The following is a 21,905-nucleotide window of genomic DNA, read 5'->3' on the forward strand; positions in this document are numbered from 1 at the left end:
CTTCTGTGTTTCCATAGTAATTTCTTCTTACTGCTCTTGAAGTTACTGATTTTCTGATTGGCTGTCTCCCACTAGGTTGTGATTTGCCCGCTGGTAGGGACCATTTCTCCTTTATATCTTCAGAAACTAACATAATGCCACACAAAGAGTCGGTATTCATAAAATGTTTTCTCAATTGACTCCAATTAATATTTCAATATTAATGCAAATTCAAAAATGCTAACATGCATATATGGACAGCCCTCTATTTGATCTTCCCCGGTTCTTTATAAGCAGCTTATGTCTGAATGGGAATATTTTCTTAGACTTCTAAAGCCCAAATGAGTTTTTAATTATACATGATAGCAGACTATTATGTGAAGGGATTTTCATTTCAGTGATTTTATTCTTTCCTTATCTTAATGGGGTATTTTTGAAAAATTTATTTTCCCTTTACCTATGACTAAAATGCTATTTTAAAGTCATATTAGCTCTACCTCACAAACTTGGATGTATGAAAGAGGTTTATGAGTGTACTTTGAGGCAGTGCAAATTATATGTATAATTTTAGAATACTCAAACTAAAAATGTCAAAGTACTCTAAACCTGACATGAGATCATTATTCTAAGTTTTAAATTTTACATGAAATTAGATTTAGTGAAGCGAACGGAGGTAAGACAATTTCACATTCTACTAATAGCCAAACAACGATGTTTCGCTTGCTTCTAGCAGTCATTATGTTTGGAATGTAACTTCCATTTGAGTTGTAATTTCATATATATTTTCAATGGAGTATACAAAATACTGAGAAATTAACTCGCAAATATTACATTAGATGTTCTGCAAACAGCAACTTTGACTCTCCCAACTACTCGGCCATGGAGACACCATTTTATCGATGAGGAAAACTGATGCCAGAAAGATTAAATAGCTGGGTATCTTTACCACAGGACATCTCTATTCTAAATTCTCTTAATATTTCTACTTCTTTTATGGACTTTTCATTTTAAAATGAGTTTAAATAGCTTCTACTCTTCCAATAAATAATCGTTAATTTAAGACCTAGGAATGCTTAACATTCCATTTGTTATAGTTAATATCACTATAGCAATTATTAAAAATCAGCAACTAATATAGAACCAACTGGAGCAAGGAAAGGTACTATATTAGATGCTTCTAATACAAGGTTGGGGAGACTATAGTAGAAGTTAACAAGATATTTAAATATCACAATAATCTCACGAACGAAATTCAAAAAAACTATGGACTACTTTAAGCAGAGAAAGGTAGTGACGGTTAAGAGCAGAGATGCTGGATCCAGACTACCTCAGTAAAAAATACTGCTCTTGAAAAAAATCCCTGATTCGGGGCATCTGGGTAGCTCAGTCAGTTAAGTGTCTGACTTTAGCTCAGGTCATGATCTTGTGGTTTGTGAGTTCGAGCCCCGCATCAGGCTCTGTGCTGACAGCTCAGAGCCTGGAGCCTGCTTCGGATTCTGTGTCTCCCTCTCTCTGCCCCTCCCCTGTTCATGCTCTGTCTCTCACTCTCACTCAAAATTAAACAACATAAAATTTTTTTTTTTAAATTCCTGTTTTAATTCTTAATAGCTTGGCAAGTTACTCAACCTTTCTCTGTTCCAGTTTGTTGTGAGGATGAAGTGAGGATATATATAATCTAGAACAGTACCTGGTACATAGGAATCACTATGAATCAACTGTTGGCCATCATTTAGTTTTTATTTTACAAGCTTAAATAGCTCATCCTCTGTTCTCCTTATCCCCCCATTATGACTTTTACAGCAAACCCTACTTCTTGCGGTCATTTTCAGAACTGCCGTCAGCAAATACCATAGTGGAAAGTAAGCTTTTCCCTATAACTAGTAAAAATAAAAAATAAAAATTTATTCAGGAATCTTTGGTTTCATCACTTGCCCACTACTTTACTCTCTGTATATAATTTTCCCAAGGGTAAACTTTCCAGTATCCACTATTCACCACCATCCATATGCTGATCATATTCAAGTCTATTTCGCCAGCAAAAAGCTATCTACATAGCTTCAGCTGAAATATCCAACCAGCTACACACAGTACATCCAAACCTCCAAAACATGATCTTCTTATTGTAATCTTATATATGGGATAATATCCAAAATTCTTAGCATAACAGAAGACATGTCATGATTTAGCTCCTGTCTGTCCCAGTCTTCCCTTATACTGAATTGTTTGTGGTGCTTTGGCCTAAGACATGCTGATACCTGCTCCCATTTTCCCAGAATGCCCTTCAGGCCTAACTTCTAATTTCAGACCCAAATTTTGGGCTATTTTCTTTTCCCAAAAACCTTCAAACCTCCACTGGACATTATTTGTACACATTTCCATTTTCCCAGAACTTATACATATATGTGAAAAAACATACATATATATAGGAAAAGGATAAACATAACAAGGCACCAGGGTGAATCTGATGGATTCATCTTGTGTTTTGTAGTGATGGAGGAAGGCACAAAAAGGAAAGCAAAACCCATGGTTTTTGAGGCACAGTGACACCGCCAATTCATTATCATTGCTCAGTTAATGGGATGGACCATTCGATTTGAAATCCTGCCTCAGCTAGTAAGTATATGGAAAGCTATGCTATTATGAGTGATGTAAGTTACTTACTATAATGAAGAGTTTAAAAAAAAAGCTCACCCCAAAACTGAAGCACAGCATTGCTGTGGCAATGCCTGAGTGGCAGGGCCCGGGCTGTGGACGGATTGGTGACTGCAGGGCGGCCCACGGACAGCGAAGCTTCTTGTACTCCCGCTTTTAGGTAATTTGGCCTTAAAACTACCTGGGGTATTGTCTGTCTGGGAATGGCCCTCGGCAGGCCCCCTGGGAAAAGAAGCATTAGGGAAGAAAATAAGGTTCCGCCAGAAATTGTGAGGCCTTACATTTAGCCCTTGCCACCCCCCATGGAGACTCCTCTACTTACAGGAAGGATAGCCTCATGCATTTGCCAGCAAAGGCAGCCAACGAAGGAGAGACATTTGGATCCGGAAGCCCCACTCCAGTAACTAAGGAGTGTATCTATGGACACAGGTCACTCTGACCCCTGGGCCCACTTGGCCCCCAGGAGGCGTTCCAGATGATGATTGAACCTAGTCGGTTAAAGTACAGAATGGTTCATTGGTTCCTAGGTGCATGGTCTCTCTGAGAATGTATAAGGCGTGGGTTTCTAAGGCCCTCTTGGCCCCCTTACTGGCACCTCGGACCCAGGCGAACACTTTTGTTCTTCAAAACCACGAATGATTCAGGGAAACAACTAAGAGGTCATGTCCCTGTAACTGTTCCACTTGAGGTGTTGAGAGATAAGTGACCTTTTGTGAAAACAGCAAAGCAAATACTTTATAAATTATAGATAAACATAGATACATAATAAAAACAATAAAAGAAATTAATCAATAAGCAAAGGGCAGAAGGGAACATTATGACAAAATAATCTTGTTATTCCTTATTGGGTGATTATACAAAGGAACAATTTTAGAATTGGGTAATGTTAGAAAAACATAGATGACGTATGTTACAAGGAAATCATTAGCATATATAATGCCACGTTTACTGCAATAAATCGGCCAGTTCAACACACTGCTGTTGTCTGTGTCCATTTTTATTTTAGCTTTTTACTTTAGTTTTTTGTTTTTATTTTTATTTTTGTTTTGTTTTATTTTCACTTTTTCGCCGACGCCATTCATCCTTCGGGACCCCCTGGACCCGCTGGAGCTGGACTCCGGCAGTTGATGGTAAGTCCTTAACTACAAACACAGAAGTAAAAAAAAAAAAAAAAAAAATCCTAGGCTTTCACAAAAACCAGCAGATCTTCCACTGCCAAGAATAATGAAGTGATTAAGCTTTTTTTTTGATATTTAAATTGTTTAATTGGATCTATATCAGTGTTCAGTTATAAACGATGCTAAAATTATTTTACAAAAATCTGCACTTTGGATCATTTCTTTGAGGAAGATTTTGAGAACCAGAAGTGTCAGGTCAAACGATATTAATAGCTTGGGGGCTTTCTATATATATAATCTAAATATAATATAGGCATGTAATTACAATTTATACTCTCAGCAAAGTTGCTCAAGCATTAGACATTTGCTGCTTGATAACTGCAGTTGACCCTTGAATAATGCCTGGGTTAGGGGAGGCAACCCTCCACGTAGTTGACAATCCACACACAACTTTTGACTTCCCCCAAACTTAACTACTGATAGCCTAGTGCCGAACAGAAGCCTTAACAATAACATAAACAACCGATTAAGAGATATTTTTCATGTTATATGTACAAAGGACTGTATTCTTCTAATGAAGTAAACTAAAGAAAATGTTAAGAAAACGAGGAGAAAACACATTTACAGTACTCTACTATTTTTATCGAAAGAAATCCACATAGAAGTAGACCCACACAGTTCAAACCCGTGTTGTTCAAGAGTACACTGCACATACAAAAAACAGAACCTTGTTGTTATATTAACTTGATTATTTTTAGAGTCAAGTTTTCAATTTTTTTTTTGAGTATATACTGGTGACAAACAATGTTATATTAGTTTCAAGTGAACAGCTTAGTGATTTGACAAGTTTATAAACTATGCTTTGCTCACCACAAGTGTAGCTACTGTCTGTCCCATTACATCCGTATCATGATATCATCAACTATTCCTTGTTTCATTAGGCTGTTTGCATCCTGCTCCACTTTTCTTTTCGGACACATGGCCAGCTGACACTTCCATATGGCTTTTAAGGGTAATTGTGGCATGTGACTTGCTTTAGTCACTTAAAATTGAGGGTAAGAAAAGCATCTTTAAGTGCATCTTTCCAAGTTAGTGCATGGTTTCCCATAATCCCTCACCTTGAGAGATCATAGAAATGTTTCAGTTTGGCGCTTCCACCAGTCTGTGTCCCTGAATGATTACGATGTGCAGATCCTCTGTTAACCTGCATTTGACTCAGGCATAAGTTAGAAATAAACTCTCATGTTGAGCCTCTGAGATTCTAACTCTCTTTCCTGATTTAACGTAAATACTATCTGTGGATAATATGATTATCATGTTCATTTCATGAACTCTTTTGATAGTTTTTTTAAAAAGATAATATTTCTACAGCAGGTTAGCTACCTCCAGGGGAGTTTGTCTATGAATAATATTTACATGCCTTTACAAGTCAGTTCATATTTTGTTGTGAGTCTCATTTATGTGTTGTCCATTTATCTACTCCTACATGAATCTCTTAAAATTGGGCGGTTTTATTGTCCATCAAATGGAAGAAAATCCCTGAAAGATAAGAAAGATATCCAAAGCCTTGTTTCCAGTATTTTCTTGATTTCTTAAATAAAATTAACTGAAATCGTTAGTATGTGGGGAAAAATTATCCTTCCCTGTTTTATTCTTGACATTGTGTGAATATAGCACATAAGGTAGTATAATAGAAAAAAATTCAAAATGGGTAAAAGGAAAATAATTGTGCATATATGATTCAGTTTTAGGATATTAGATTGATATTAGTTTCTATATATAACCAATTTATCATAGTCTCTAAAAACTCCTTTTTTATCTTAGAAAGAAATAGCTCAATTATATATTCTAAAAACCAATCTACAGTATTTCAAGTATGTGGGATGCTTTCTAATTTTCTTTAATTTGTAAGGAAGAATTTGCATGTAAATAGGTAATTAAGAAAAGGCATAAAAGGCTATGATAGAAACTAGTATATTTAGAGTAAGAATAAAAGTTTATTTTCCTGTTTCTTGCACGGAGAAGTAACTAGGGTAGAACATCTGTATATTTTAGGATTAAATCTTAAGGCTGTGAATCCTTTAAGTTGTGTTTCCCTATAGATTATAATTCTTTTTTTTTAAACATAGTGGAAAAAAATTAAGTGATCTCTTCAAAATGTTGGTGAGAATGAATGTATATCTGATGTATAACCAATGTCATGACGTTGAAAGACAGATGCATGGGAAGGGCTATGCTCATTCACTTACTGTAGGACCTGCTTCCACGCATCTGTTTTGTAGAACTTGTGACTCAAATCTGTCATTCGGCTGTATTTAAATTTCTTACATGTCATGGATGCTCAGATAGCCAAAACCATGACTATTAAATCTACTAAATGCTTGTGTGTGGCCCGTGATAACAGTATAATATTAATGGTTTATTGAGGGGAAAAAAAGCTTTCCATCATGATTAGAGAATTGGTGGCAATTTTCGGGAATGGCATAGGTAATACTAGAAAGGAAGTTTGGAACCAAACCCTAATAGATGTGGAATGTCATGATGTTTAAGGCTTAGTGGGAGAGGGGTCAATTATTTTTAATTTATATTTTTTGCTTACGAGTTTGATTTTCACTATAGAGGTGGTATCGTGTTCTAGCACAGTGTGAAAAATGGACTACTGGGATGGACGACAGACACATAAAAGATGCTCAATATCACTCATCATCAGGGAAATGCAAATCAAAATCACAATGAAATCACCTTACACCTGTCAGAATGGCTAGTATCAAAAAGATAAGAAATAAGAAGGGCTAGTGATGATTTGGAAAAAAAGGAAACCTAGTGAACCATTGATGGGAATGCAAATTGGTACAACCACTATGGAAAACTGTACAGAAGTTCCTCAAAAATTACAAATTGAAATACTATACAATACAGTAATTCCACTACTGAGTATTTACCCAGAGAAACTAAAAACACTAATTCAAAAAGATATATGCACCCTTGTTTATTGCAGCATTATTTCCAAAAGCCAAGATATGGATACAACCTAAGTGCCCATCAATAGATGAATGGATAAAAAAGATATGGTCCATATATATGAGTGAATATTACTCCCCAATAAAAAAAATTAAGATCTTGCCATTTGTGACAACATGGACGGAGCTAGAGGGTATTGTGCTAAGTGACAAAAATCAGAGAAATACAAATACCATATGATGTCACTTATATGTAGAATCTGAAAAACAAACACAAAAGCAGAAACAAACCCATAAATACTGAAAACAAACTGGTGGTTGCCAGAGGGGAGGAGTTGGGCGGGGGGGGGGGGGGGGGTAGGCAAAAGTGAAGGGGAGTAAAAGATATAGGCTTCTAGTAATGGAATGAATAAATCACAGAGATGAAAGGTACAGATAGCATACAGAACATAGTCAATGATGTTGTAATAGTGTTGCATGGTGACAGATGGTAGCTACACTTGCAGTGAGCATAGCATGATGTCTAGACTTATCAAATCACTATGTTATATACCCGAAACTAATGTAGTGTATTAGCTATAATTCAACAAAAATGTATTTAAAAAAAAAAAGAAAAATCAACTACCTGGGTATGGAGAAACTAGGAAAGACAATAGGCTTAGCCCAAAACTAAACTAAACTTTGGGGAAAATCAGAACAGGGGTTACTTCTAAGGAGTTAACTTGGGAGAGACATGCAGGAATTCTGTGGGGTGATGGAAATATATCACATCTTGATAGGGATTTACATCTGTTTCATACCTTGAGGGGTTATATAGTATGTGCTTTTATAACCCGTTAAGTGTATAACGATACACTTAAGATTTGATTTCACTGTGTGTGGATTTTCTCTTTAGGAATATAAGGTCTAAAAAACAAATACTGAATTCTAGGTAAAGATATGCATGCTGATGTATTTAGGAGTAAATGCATCCAATAGTAAGATGGATTGATAAATGGATAGAAATGGGGATAGATAGATAAGTGGTAAGAGATAAAGCAAATACACCAAGATGTTAGCAATTGTAGAATTTAAATGGCAGGTGTCTTCTGGATACTCATTATGAAAGTATTTCAAATTTTCTATATGCTTGAAAATTTTCATACTCAGATGCTGAGAATAGATAAGCCAGATCAAATTGTGCAAAATACTTTGAAGTGTTAACAAGATCCATACTCTGCCCTGAAAATTATTTTAAAAATTAAAGGAGCAGAAGTCTGAAAAAGGTCATACTATTATAATAATAAACAGGTTCCCTTACAATCTTAGAAATTTCCGTAAAGGTAAATACATATTTTCTAAGAAAGACAGCTAATATAGCACAATGAGTAATATATCCATTATTTATATATAAGACATATACTTCACACACAAAGTAGAACTATTTTCTAGTTGAGTTAGCCTGAATATTAATTCATTTACATTCCTGAGAGGGTAGGGATGGAGGACAGGACACAGCGGTTTCTTATTATTCTAGAAGAGCAATATTATTCCAGTGGAAAAATCGAAAGGTATAGACAGGTAACACAGGTGGAAATGACATCACTCCTGTCAGAAACATAAAAGGAAAACATTCAGGTGACTTCAGTGTGGTCCTAATTTCATTGTTTCAAGCAATTTCTTTGGTATATACTATCATTTTCTGTATCCTGTCTGGGTAATAGAATGTCTTTAAAAAGATTTCCATGCCTTATAACATATATTGCTTTGATTATCTGGCTGATCATCAGAATATTCTTATAATTTTTTTGTAAAAAAAACATGGATATATGTTATCGCCTTTCTTAAAAGAATGTTGTTTGAAACCAAATCAGTTTGAAGCATTTAGAAATTGGTGTTCTTTAGGGTTAATGCTCATTTTATGTAAACATTATAAAGAGTAATCGTAAGCAAATCCTAACCACAGACTATCACCCAAAATGGATTTATTTGGCAAGTATTAGGATTACAGTAGAGATTATTAGCAGGTAATTACTGAAAAATGTTACATTCGTAAATTGAGTCTCATCATGCTTTGGGCTTATTTAGATTGACACAGTTATTATGCTGATCTGTGAAAAACTAATAGCGTATCTGTTTCTAATACTGAACATATGAATTATACTGTATTTCACATATTCTGTACCCTACTACTGTAGCCCTAATAAATATTGCTATATCACTCTACGTGGGTTTATTTGGAATGGATTCAGGTACTTCAGGTAGAATTTCAAAAAACATTGGCTTTGACCTTCCCCATTCTAGTCTCCGAAAAGCTGAAATGTTTCATCTGGTGATTTTAAGCCGTTGATCCCTTTTCAAAAATCCCCAAAGAAACATATGGCAAAATTACATCGTACAAGCTTTCCACTTCATCACCTCATCAGAAATTGAAACAGAACATTAGGAATTCAGCCAAGAGTTGCCATCCAAAGGCCACACTTTCTGTATGCTGACTCAACTCTGGCATTAATTATGGGTGCATATGATGGTTACTGATATATCTTTGGAACAGCCAGAAATTGCTTGAGAAAATATAGTAAATTATCCTTGTCAAATTTAGAACAGGTACGCAAATCTTTTTGAAAGGGAAAAGGAAAGTGAATTAAGGAAATCAAACTCAGATTTAACTTTCAAGCATGTAATACAGCTATATACTTTAAAAAATTAACTTTGAATGATATTTGATGATTTTGTTTTATTGAAATTTTAATACATATTGCACTTAAATATATTTAATAGTCAAAGTTAGTTCAATTCTTTTAATAATCTCAGCAATTAACTATACTAGATACGAGTTTTATAAGGTAGAATAATCTCCAGTAAAAGTGAATATAAATATATACTATAAATAATATTTCATTTAAATATGCCAAATGAGGCAAAATTAGAAGCAGAGCATCAGCTAGAACTATTTCCTTATGAGTGACAAGTAGAGGACAAGTGAGCAAAGAAAGGTGAATGAAAGCAGCCACAGCATAATTTCCAGGTCCAATTTGTACAATTTCCAACTTGTACTTTCTTTTTTTGTTGGTTTAATTTCTCTCTTCATTACATTCATGTTTCCTTTATTTCTTTAATCATGTTGATAATAACTGTCTAATTCTTTGTTAATTTTATCCTGTCAGTTCTAGGTCATTTTAACTAATCTTTTCTGGTTATGAATCACAGTTTCTTGCTACATGTAAGTTTAGTAATTGTTGACCAGATGCCAGACATTATGTTAATGTTGTCTAGACATCGTTGTTTTCCTTGAAAGAATGGAGTTTCATTTTGGAGATTTATGTACTTGTACGTCAGCATTTTCTTCTTGAGACGTTTTCCTAAGCTTTGTTAGGATGGGTCTAGGTTAGCTTTAATTCTAGGGGTAGTATACCCCTCTTCCTATAATGTGGCTTTTCTGAGGGCTCTACTGAATTCTCAGGGTTATCCAAAGGCTACTCTACTTTGGTTATGTTCCAGCCCCATCTGAACTTTGGGATTAGTTCAGTTTATAGCTCTCTGATAGTTATTCTTTGTCTAACCTTGTGAAGTCTCACTTTATGCATGTGACACTTATTCAGCCAATCATTCAAGGGGACCCCAATTCAGGTATGAGACTCATTCAGTGCAAAACCCTCTCTGCTATCATCCTCTGTCCTACAAATTGCAGCCACTTGGGCTTTCTCAAATGTTATCTCTTTTAAGCCCAGAAAGTCTACTGTGTTCAGCTGGAGATCACCTTCCTTCTGCCAGAGTCTAGTAAATGTCTCCAGGCTGAAATGTGGGGCTACTGTAGAGATCACCTGGTTCTTTTCCCTCTCTCAGGGATCCAGCACTGCCAGTTGTACAAATGTGAGAAGCTATGTCTCACATACTCTGTCCATTTTTCAAGTTGTTCATTGTGGCGGGGGGGGGGGGTGGTGGTGGTGCTGGGGACAATTTTATTATCAGTTATTCGGCCATGATCATAAATGAAATACTTCATCTGTGATTCTTAAAACTCACAAGGGAATTCAGATGTGCATTCAAAGTTGAGTCCTATATTCTAGTCGACATTTATCAACTTAACAGGATATGTATACATGAATTCAGAACAATAAAATAATCATCTCATAAAAATTTACCTGTAACATTCAAATTGTCTATGCTTCCATAGACATTCCATATATATATAGTTTTTTCCACTTGAATCTCCAGTATTCTTAAGTCTATTATGTCCTCTATTCAATTAATTTATTACTTAACAAACAGGTAACCTAGTTTCTATCAGAATATGAATTTTTAGTTATAAACATTTACTTTTCATGTAACACTAAACAGCTTGGAAATTATAAAATTTTGTTATGATTTTAGGCCAATGGAATTTGCCTTGGGAAATATAGGCATGAGAATCTATGCTCTAAACTGGTGGCTTGACAGCCTAAAGACCAAATCTGGCCCACCACCTGATTTTGTAAATAAAAGGGTTTTTGTTGTTGTTGTTGTTGTTGTTGTTGTTGTTGTTGTTTGAGCAGAGCTATGTTCGCCCATTTATGTATAACCTATGGCCATTTTCATGATACTAAAGTAGAGTGAGTAGAAACCAGATGGTCTGAAAGTGCAAAATGTTTATTTTTACAGGAAAAAACTGCCAACCTCTACTATAAACTCATATTTGAGTACTGGTCCTGTTCAATAGATTGTAAGTTAATGATCCTACAAACATCATACTTTCATTTATTATTTAAAACACAACATCACAGTAAATGTGGAGGGATATTCTTCATCTAGCTCCCTTGTCTCCCTTAGTTTCATGGAATTGCCATGAAAAGGATTCAAGCGTGAAAGAAAACTGAAAATAATAATAAAAACCTTCATCAGGTGTTTGAAACAGTCATTCAACTTTTTCTAGTATTCCTCCAGTAAACTACTTTCTCATATATGGACACAGCTATTATTTATTTGCTTAATAAGGCTTATTTGTACACACTTTTAATTTTTTTAAGTTTATTTATTTTTGAGGGAGAGACAGAAAGAGCACGAGCAGGGGAGGGGCAGAGAAAGAGGGGGAGACAGGATCCCAAGAAGGCTCTGAGCTGTCAGCGGAGAGCCTGATGCCGGGTTCAAACTCACACACTGAGATCATGACCTGAGCTGAAACCAAGAGTCAGATGCTTAACTGAATGAGCCATCAGGTGCCCCTTATTTGTACGCATTTAAGAGAACAGATATACACATATCATGTTGTCTTATATTTATAAATGATCCTTATAAAATACCTCAAAATTAAGTACAAATATAACAAAGATGAAACATACTCATAAAAAAGGCAATTATCAAAGTTAACACGGTGATGTACAGTCCAATTATTATATTTACTGGTTCAAGTAGGGTTTGACTTAGATGTAAAACAGTTTCTATAATTTATTTATCCCACAAAGTGCTGAACAGGAACCAGAATTAAGTACTCTACTCCAAAGAAGTGTCAGAAATATCACAATCACTGGTTGCTTATAGGGTGTATACCCTACGGCCAATTTTTTTTTGCATTTTTACCTATGTTACTCTCAAGAAATACTGAGCTACTGAAAACAAAACAAAATGAATATATTTTAATTAAAATGAGTTTAAAATAAACCACAATTCTGTAGAGCATTTAAAAACTTCCAATAAATGTTTTCTTTCTCTTCTTTATGCTGATATTTTAAAAAATTCAAATTTCTATCTTCAGTAGTATTAAAATGAAAACATACCTGATTGACAGCAAATTAAATCTTATGTTAAGAGGCTTTTAAATATCCTTGTGATAATGAGCCTAATGAAGTAATCAGGTCACCGCTATGAATTTAAAATTACAATTTATATTAAAAAAACTGCCAATATATGTTCATCATATATTTGCATTTTAATACAGTTAATTATTATTATATTCCTTTTATTTTAGTTGAGTGATTCAATGTACCAGGTACTGCACTACGCTCTTTGTAGGCATGGTCTTCTAACAATTATTATCCACCAATGATAAGTAGTTTATTTCAGATCTCAGAGAAATTGCTGATAAACATACACCACTGGCTGATGATATAATCTACTGTGTACCTGGCAATGGGACCAGTGATGGAGAGATAATCATTTATCAAGATATATGTGTTGGCTGGGGCGCCTGGGTGGCGCAGTCGGTTAAGCGTCCGACTTCAGCCAGGTCACGATCTCGCGGTCCGTGAGTTCGAGCCCCGCGTCAGGCTCTGGGCTGATGGCTCAGAGCCTGGAGCCTGTTTCTGATTCTGTGTCCCCCTCCCTCTCTGCCCCTCCCCCGTTCATGCTCTGTCTCTCTCTGTCCCAAAAATAAATAAACGTTGAAAAAAAAATTAAAAAAAAAATATGTGTTGGCTAATTTCATGGAGTGTAGAGTCTATAGTTTTATTTTTTTAATGTTTATTCATTTTTGAAAGGGAGAGACAGAGAGAGACAGAGAGAGAGACAGAGAGAGAGAGAGAGAATGAGCAGGGGAGGTGCAGAGAGAGAGGGGACAGAGGATCCAAAGCAGGTTCATTGCTGACAGCAGGGAGCCCGATACAGGACTCAAACTCATGAACCGTAAGATCATGACCTAAGCCAACGTCGGATACTCAGCAACTGAGCCACCCAGGCACCCCAGTCCACAGTTTTATTGAGATCAAGTCATTGGGGACTTCCACTCTCCTTTTTTAACACACTTTCCAAGGGGCTGTGTTAGAAAGGGACATGGAAGTGGTAATAGTGAGCTCTTGCCTACTCTGCCTTCGTATTTCATTACCAGTCTCTCCTTGACACTGGTCTCAAGTGTTTGAAAAATGAATATTAGTCCTCTTTTTAATAAGACTTAGCACAATTGTACCCCTTAACTTGCACAATGTTATATTTCACTTATATGTCAATAAAGCTGAAACAAACAAACAAAAAGACTCGGGACTCCTCTGAGCAGTAAAATGGAATTTGTCATTTGGTTTGACATTTCTGTGACTTAATTATAAGCTCTAAACTATGAAGTGCAATGTGGGAAGACTGTGAAATGCTTATTTTTATGATAATGTGAAGTATTTGAGAAAATAAAAGAAGCTAACATTTATGTCCTACTAACCTCTATCTTTCACTGAAGTTATATAAATGTAACAGTGACCTAGTAAGTTATCAGTTCTTTCAGTCCAAGTACTTTATTTCTCACAAACACATATTTTCATTACAAACCATTTCTGGAACTTTTCTACATTTAAATTAAAAAAAAATTTAACATTTATTCATTTTTGAGAAACAGAGACAGAGCACGAGCAGGGGAGGGGTGGAGAGACAGGGAGACACAGGATCTGAAGCAGGCTCTAGGCTCTGAGATGTCAGCACAAAGCCCGACAAAGGGCTTGAACCCACAAACCTTGAGATCATGACCTGAGCCAAAGTCAAATGCTTAATCACTGAGCCACCCAGGCCCCCTCCTGAAACTTTTCTACATATAAATGAAGGACACTTTGGTTCCAACAATCTTTGTCTCTCTCTGACTCCCTCAATTTTAAGAAAATAGAAGTTCCAGCATCTATGATCAGCTACTTATATAAGGTTTTCTCTGAAATCTTTCCCACTGTAAGTTCTTCTAAGGCAAAGATGCTTGAGAAAAAAGATGAGTATGTAAAAAAATTTAAAAATATTTTTAAAAATCTAATGCAGACCCAGACTTTTATCCTACTTTAACAGTCAAATGCTCCAGTCATACATATAAATGGTTGAAATTTTTTCTAATGAAATATAACATGTTATCACTGTGAATAATGTAGCTTAAGAGGTTATATTATCCTTAGATATGAATAGCAAATTAAATTTATTCTCCAGTATATCATATATTGCCCATTATCTGATATAAATGTGTGAATTTAATAATGGATTTAGAGTTATATTTGTTGAATTCAAAGAACAGGAAAAAGGAAATTGGACTATTATGCTATCTTTACAATTTTCTAATTCATGGGGCATGTGGGTGGCTCAGTCAGTTGAGTGTCTGACTCTTGATTTCAGCTCAGGTCATGATCTTATGCTTCATGGGATCAAGCCCTACAGCAGGCTCTGCACTGAGAGTGCAGAGCCTGCTTGGAATTTTCTCTCTCCCTCTCTGTCTCTCAAAATAAATAAACTTAAAAAAAGTTTTCCAACTCATGTTATTTACATGGTTAAATAAAAGGTTAAAAATTTCAACATAATTTATAAAATGATATTTCACATAAAGCTTACATTCCTTAAATAACCTGAGTTTTCTACTCCTCTGAAGGGGTCAATCCAGTTTTACAAGCCCTCTTTCACCAAACCTCTTGACAGAATAATTATTTAAATTGATTTTTATTCAAAGGAATACAGTTCATTGCTCTATTTGTACATACTATTTTAAAAACTATGTGATTTTAGAGTGATAGCATTTTATGTTTTCAAAATTCATTGTCTATCATATTAAACTAGCTTCAAAGACATTTCTGAGGACCAATGAGAGAGCATTTTTAGTTGTTACTCAAATGAACTTTTAATATTTAGAAATTTTCATATTTCATATTTAGAACAAGTTCACAAATTTAGTAAGTGATAAATAACATGCTTTAATGGTAGGATATAATTGCAAATACCATTTCCTAGAAAACTTTCAGAACTATTTTTTATAAAAAGAAACAAGAAAAAAAATAGCCCCAATAAAATAACTATCAACCAAAATGGAGAAATAAACAATTTATGTAAAGGATAAGATCCTTAAAACAAAGTCACCCATGCTAAAACTCTTGCTGAACATTAATTTCAGATAAGTTCAAATTAAAGTATCTTTCTAAATCTTCAAAAGGTACTACTTACATAACTTCACAACCATATGATGTTTTATGTTTTAACCCTACATCTGCCACTGACTTAATTTCAGCAAATTTCTTTACAGAATTATAATGTACTACTAAATGATTCTTTCTATCAACTTACCAAACAGAAAATTAATAGAGGCACTTGGGTGGCTCAGTAGGTTAAGCATCCAACTCTTGACTTCAGCTTAGGTCATGATCTCACGGTTCATGAGACAGAGCCCTGCATGGGGCTCTGTGCATGGAGCCTGTTTGGGATTCTCTCTCTCCCTCTGCCTCCTCCCATACTTTCTCTGTCTGTCTGTCTGTCTGTCTGTCTCTCAATAAATAAATAAACATTAAAAAAAGAAAACTAGTAAATATTTGGTACATTGCCTATGTAAAGATCAGCACATAAAGTATTTTTTCTTCAAAGGATGGAGAAGAGAATCTATTTGGTTCTAAACACAAAGAGAAGTTAGTTTCTAAAGATAAAATAGTGTTTCCTTTTGCTGTCAATTAAGTTCAAAGGAGAAATGCTGGTTTTATAAATGTGGTATACTCCAATAACTCAGAGAAAAAGACAGAAGGCAATGGGGGCGATCTTCTTTTCATTTAAACCATTTCTGGACAAATAAATCCTCTTTGGAAATTTCTTCTATTTTTATTTATATGCCCAGAAAACAAAAGGTCATTTATTTCTTGCCACTCTTGTGTGATAGGAAGTTGTTGACATTTTTCTTTTTTTTAATTTTTTTTGATGTTTATTTTATTCTTGAGAGAGAGAGAGAGAGAGAGAGAACTTGAGCAGGGGAGGGGCAGAGAGAGAGGGAGACAAGAATCAGAAGCAGGCTCCAGGCCCTGAGCTGTCAGCACAGAGATGGACACGGGGCTCGAACTCACGAACCATGAAATCATGACCGGAGCTGAAGTCAGACGCTTAACCGAATGAGCCACCCAGGTGCCCCGACATTTTTCATTAGTTGAATTAACTATCCTTTGTTTAGAAACCAAGCAATTCATAAAGACAGAAAGATAACAAATGGTATTTTACCTATTTACATGTTCTGTATGCTAGCTTTTATTCATTCCAATATGTCAAATTGAAGAATAAAGCAATAAAATAGATGTTATAAAATCAAACAAAAGCTTTAGAAGATATATGATTGGGAAAAAACATTTTCCTAATCCAATATCCTTTATTATGCAAATAAACATAAATGTATATTGTCCACTGCATACAATTAAAATCATGAACCCTAGATATTATAAGAATCACAAGTAAATATGAATTCAGATATGGGTATTTAAAATACATTCTTTGTTAAATTAATTAATTAATTAAATTATTTATTTCAGAGAGAGAACATGTGTGAAGGAGGAGAGAAGCAGCAGGAGAGAAAGAGAGAATCCCAACCAGGCTCCATGCTCAGTGTGGAGCCCGATTCAGGACTTGATCTCACAACTGTGGGATCGTGACTGGAGTTGAAATCAAGAAGAGGACACTCAACTGACGGAGTCACCTAGGCACTCCTAAAATACAATCTAATTAAATGAAAACTTACACTTTTTACGCATTCATTCAATTCTCTATTCATTCACTGATTCAACCAACTGATCAACATGTTTGAGTATCTACCAGTTGCTAAAAGCAGTACAAGGTTCAAGGAAAACATGGATAGATAAGACATTCTACTGTCTGTTTATATGCTGAATCTAACAGTTCTCAATATGGTTATGGGCTCTATAAATGGTAACAAACACAAAATGGGAAGGCGGGTGCTCAACTCTAAAGGTTAAGAAATGTCATATAAATGACATTTTGGGATTGACTGGGCCTTTTCAAGGTAACAAGAGACAAAATTGAGCTTTAATGTAGAAGTACCATGAACAAATCTCGTTTTCTGAAAGACCAGGGTAGTGTGATTATGGATGGTGAACCCTGAGGTTCATAGTGACAAGACAGGAGGCATAGTGACAAGACAGGAAACCATTAAGTCATTCTAGGTGAAAGTGGATGAACAGCAAGAATCAGGTGACAGCGGTGGAACTGGTGAGAAGTATTTATGTAAAGGAAATAATTAGGGATACAAATGAAAGCAATTGTTTACTCACTGAATGTGAAAAGGAGCAACTCAAGACACCTTAGATTTAGAATTTTCTAAACTAGTACCTCACTTAACTATCCCTGATAAACTGAACTGATGTTTTAATTGCTCGGTCAGTTCACTGTATACAGACTTCTGTCGAAGTAATTATCGTTGTAGCATAGTGCTTTTTGCAAAAGTATCCTCATCCCAAGACCACAATTCCTTGGCATATATGAAATATGACGGTATGTTCTAAAAAGACTTATAAATCAAAGATTTAGGTTATTGTTGCTATAACCTGCCTTTCTTGTCTCTAAGTAGGTAGTTCTAGGGATTGCAGGGCAGATCAAGGAAAAAGATAAGACCACAATAAGGTAGCCAACACAAGCTTTACTTGGACTACATCTGACAGGTTTGCATGTGGGGCAAGTCCTTTACAGCATGAGACTGTCCAGAGGCTCTGCACAAGGGACATCTTCTAGCAGGTGAGGAAGCCAAGAAAACTCCTGGGAGAGAGGGATTTTGGAGAGAGAGCTTATGTGTCTGGGTGATGCCACTCAGTCACAAGGCAGAGAGTCACTGGGTCAGAAATATCAAAGGGCAGCATCATGGTCTTTACAGTCCAGGGGTTTATCTATCTATAGCACAGTTTCACAGTGTATGCAAAGAAAGCAAGCTCTGATTGGCTAAAAATGTGCTTATTTCGTTTATGCTTAAAACAAATGGATATGCGAAATTTTGAGTTCAAGGCTGGTGGGTTTTGAGCTAATAAGTCTCAGCCTGTTGTCAAATAGAAAAAAAGCCTAGGGGCCAAAATAAATTCATTTTTGGTTAATTTATTTAACAAGCTAAATAACTGCTAATAGGAGTATCTTTCTCAAAAAAAGTTACAAACAGAGAGGGAGGGAGGCAAACTGTAGGAGACTCTCAAATACAGAGAACACACCGAGGGTTGATGCGGGTGGGGGAGAGGGGAAAGTGGGTGATGGGCATTGATGAGGGTACTTGTTGGATAGAGCACTGGGGTGTTGTATGGAAGCCAATTTGACAATAAATTATATTTATAAAAAAGGAGATTCTCTAAGGTTATAGTAGGTAGATGTGTGAATAGTTATTCTATTCATGATCCCTTTATACTCTACTGTGCACTTTTTGTGGCTCAACTCTATACTCCTCAGAAATCTATGTGGACATAACAATTCATGCCTGCATTCATTCAGCAAAAACGTGCAGTTATATGTATGTGTATACATGTATGTCATGCACTTTTATAGATAATGTGATAAGAGAACACAAAAGCGGGGACCTTGCTCTCATTGAATCTGTACAGTGACCAAAATTTACATAAATCAATATATATAAAAACTGGATGCTGATAAATAATGTAAATATAAAACAGGAAGACTGACAGGGATTCATAGAATGACCTAAGGTGATACCTTAGACATATGGTCACAAATGTACTCTGAAGAGGTGCTGCTTAGGCAGAGAGGAAAACGACAAAAAGCAAGAGGAGGAACATTTTATATACGGAATCCATTCACCTACATGAATTATAATAAAATTATAATAAAAGCATATAAAATATGCATATAAAATAAAAGCATATAAAATTATAATAAAGCATATACCAAAAATGAAGTAATTGGATTAACACTAAAGACATAAACTAAAATTTTTCAAAAAAGGACTGACTCAGCAAAAACAACACATCAGTAAACATAGACCTCCTCTGCTTAAATACTTATCCCTCGATTTTCTCATTCTCCCATTACTGCCTTGTTCACACTACAGAGACTTGGTAAAAAAATCTAAAGAAATAGTAAGTTTTAAGGTACTTGAAAAATGGCAAAGCAGGTTCCTAAGCCTCATTTCTGCCACTCTAGCCCTCCACCAACTTAACCAACGATAGCAGACACTCAGCCTACCCTCATTGCCGTCCAACAGAATGGTATACAGCAAAGACTTATGGTGGTAGTCAAGTGTTTTAGCATAAGGGATCAAGCATCATTACCCCGAAATTCATTAGAGCTTCTGAAGCATACATGAAACAAAACATTGATCTGGTATACCACCTTTTCTGCAAAGCTTGGTAAAGTATGTGAATTTGGGGTCAATTGGGGCCAAGCTCACTAGAAGCTAAAGGTGGCAAACAAATTCTTAGGAAAACCAATCTACTGCATTCTAAGGCTAGCAGTTTTATTGTCATTAAGCCACTTTGTGTCCCATGGAGTAGAGGTTCAAAGCTGGCAGCATCTACTTAAAAATAGCTACAAGTGGCCTGGACAGGAGTGAATAAAGGATGATACATTTTGGGGGTGGTAATCCAGGCAATTCTAAACCAGCTACCTTCACTGCCGTCAAACCCAATGGCATGCAATGGGAACTTACACAAAAGGTCATCAAATACTATGAGAAGAAGGTAATCAATCTCGTGGACATGACAGGCCCCGAGAATTCTGAGGAAGCCATGAAGCAGCAACGTATTAACTTGCAAGACCAGCCAGTCTTTCCAGGGCTGGTGAAGGACACGACAGGAGGTAAAGTTGTAGGTATTGTTCAGCAGGCCTTAAAGGGTGTAAAGACTAGAGGAGAGATGCACTGGGAGAACAATCCAGTGCATTCCACACCAAGACCTTTCCTTTTCTCACCAAGCCACGTGGTACTAAGCTGGGTGTCACAGGACAGACAGCAGTTACTCTCAGCAGAAGGGATTCAGATTCATGGACACAATTACCTCTGGGACTTTCAGGAACGCCTCATAAACTCTACATTGAGGGGCATCTGGGTGGCTCAGTGCATTAAGTAAGCATCTGACTCTTGATTTCAGCTCAGGTAATGATCTCAGGTTCATGAAATTGGGCCCTGTGTCGGGCTCTGCACTGACAATGTGGAGCCTCTCTCTCTCTCTCTCTGCCCCTCCCCTACTGGTGCTCGCTCTCTCTCAATAAATAAATAAATAAATAAATAAATAAACAAACAAACAAACTAACTAACTAACTAACTAACTAAAAAAGAAGAAAAAACCCTCTACATTGATCACACATTCTTTTTAGTGTCTGTGCATAACACAAATTCAAGGCCAGCTGAAGTGAATGACCAGCGGGTATTAAAGGATAAGAAAACAGTAGTGATATCTGAGGAAAATAATCCAGTGGGTTCTAACCCTCTCACCTTCACTGCCTTCAAGCTTGGCTGCTTATGGTGGGAACTTACTAAAAAGGTTACTACAGGGGCGCCTGGGTGGCTCAGTCGGTTAAGCGTCCGACTTCGGCTCAGGTCACGATCTCACAGTTCGTGAGTTCGAGCCCCGCGTCGGGCTCTGTGCTGACAGCTCAGAGCCTGGAGCCTGTTTCAGATTCTGTGTCTCCCTCTCTCTGACCCTCCCCCGTTCATGCTCTGTCTCTCTTTGTCTCAAAAATAAATAAACGTTAAAAAAAAACAAAGGTTACTACACACTTAAAGAAAAAAGGATTCAGACTCATGGCCATAACATAATTTCAGGTCTGTGAAATACATATTAAGCAGCATTTCAGTGACCTGACAGACCAGTCATTTATTTTCAGGGCTGGAGATGTGCACAAACAAGCATTTGATTGTGGTGATGCCCTATAATGTACTGCATGAGGTGATAACAGAGGAAGTGATGTTTACGGTACTGAGTCAACAATTTCTCAATCAGGCACCTTCATAGCCAGCACCCTGGGGAACCCCACAGCAAGGAATTACATAAAAGGTATTGAGTGCTTCTAGAGAAATGCATTCCCAAGGGCTTAGGAAACCTGGCATTCCTTCAGAATGTAAGGAAAATGTGAAGCCTGTCTGTAGTAAGATGATACACTATTCACTCTTCTCAGAACTAGTGAGATCCATTATCTCAAGTGGGTTGTTTTCATTGTTCAGTCAATGCTGAATGGTTTTACCACAGGGCAAGTGACTGAGGGGATAACAGAACCAATGCATTATAATGAAAGCAACTTATTGCCATCAAGTAGGGGAGAAAGGAATGGACTTAAAGGAGAGGACATGACACATTTTGAGCAGAAGGATTTTAGCCCAATGGTCTTGATATTCCTTTGGACCTTAGAGAAAAATCTGAATCTGCACCGCACTGAACTGATAGATGCCTGTTCTTCTCAGGGATGAACAGGAATTTAGGATGATCAGTTAAGCATTACTCAGCAGGTGCTGTACAGTGTAAACTAGATTTGAGAAAATCAATGCAAGAGATTTAAAAACATCAAGCCAGGCTACACCCACTGAGGTTTTAACTATACAAATGTTACACAT

The sequence above is a fragment of the Leopardus geoffroyi genome, chromosome X (assembly GCF_018350155.1).
Source record: "Leopardus geoffroyi isolate Oge1 chromosome X, O.geoffroyi_Oge1_pat1.0, whole genome shotgun sequence".
Taxonomy (NCBI): domain Eukaryota; kingdom Metazoa; phylum Chordata; class Mammalia; order Carnivora; family Felidae; genus Leopardus; species Leopardus geoffroyi.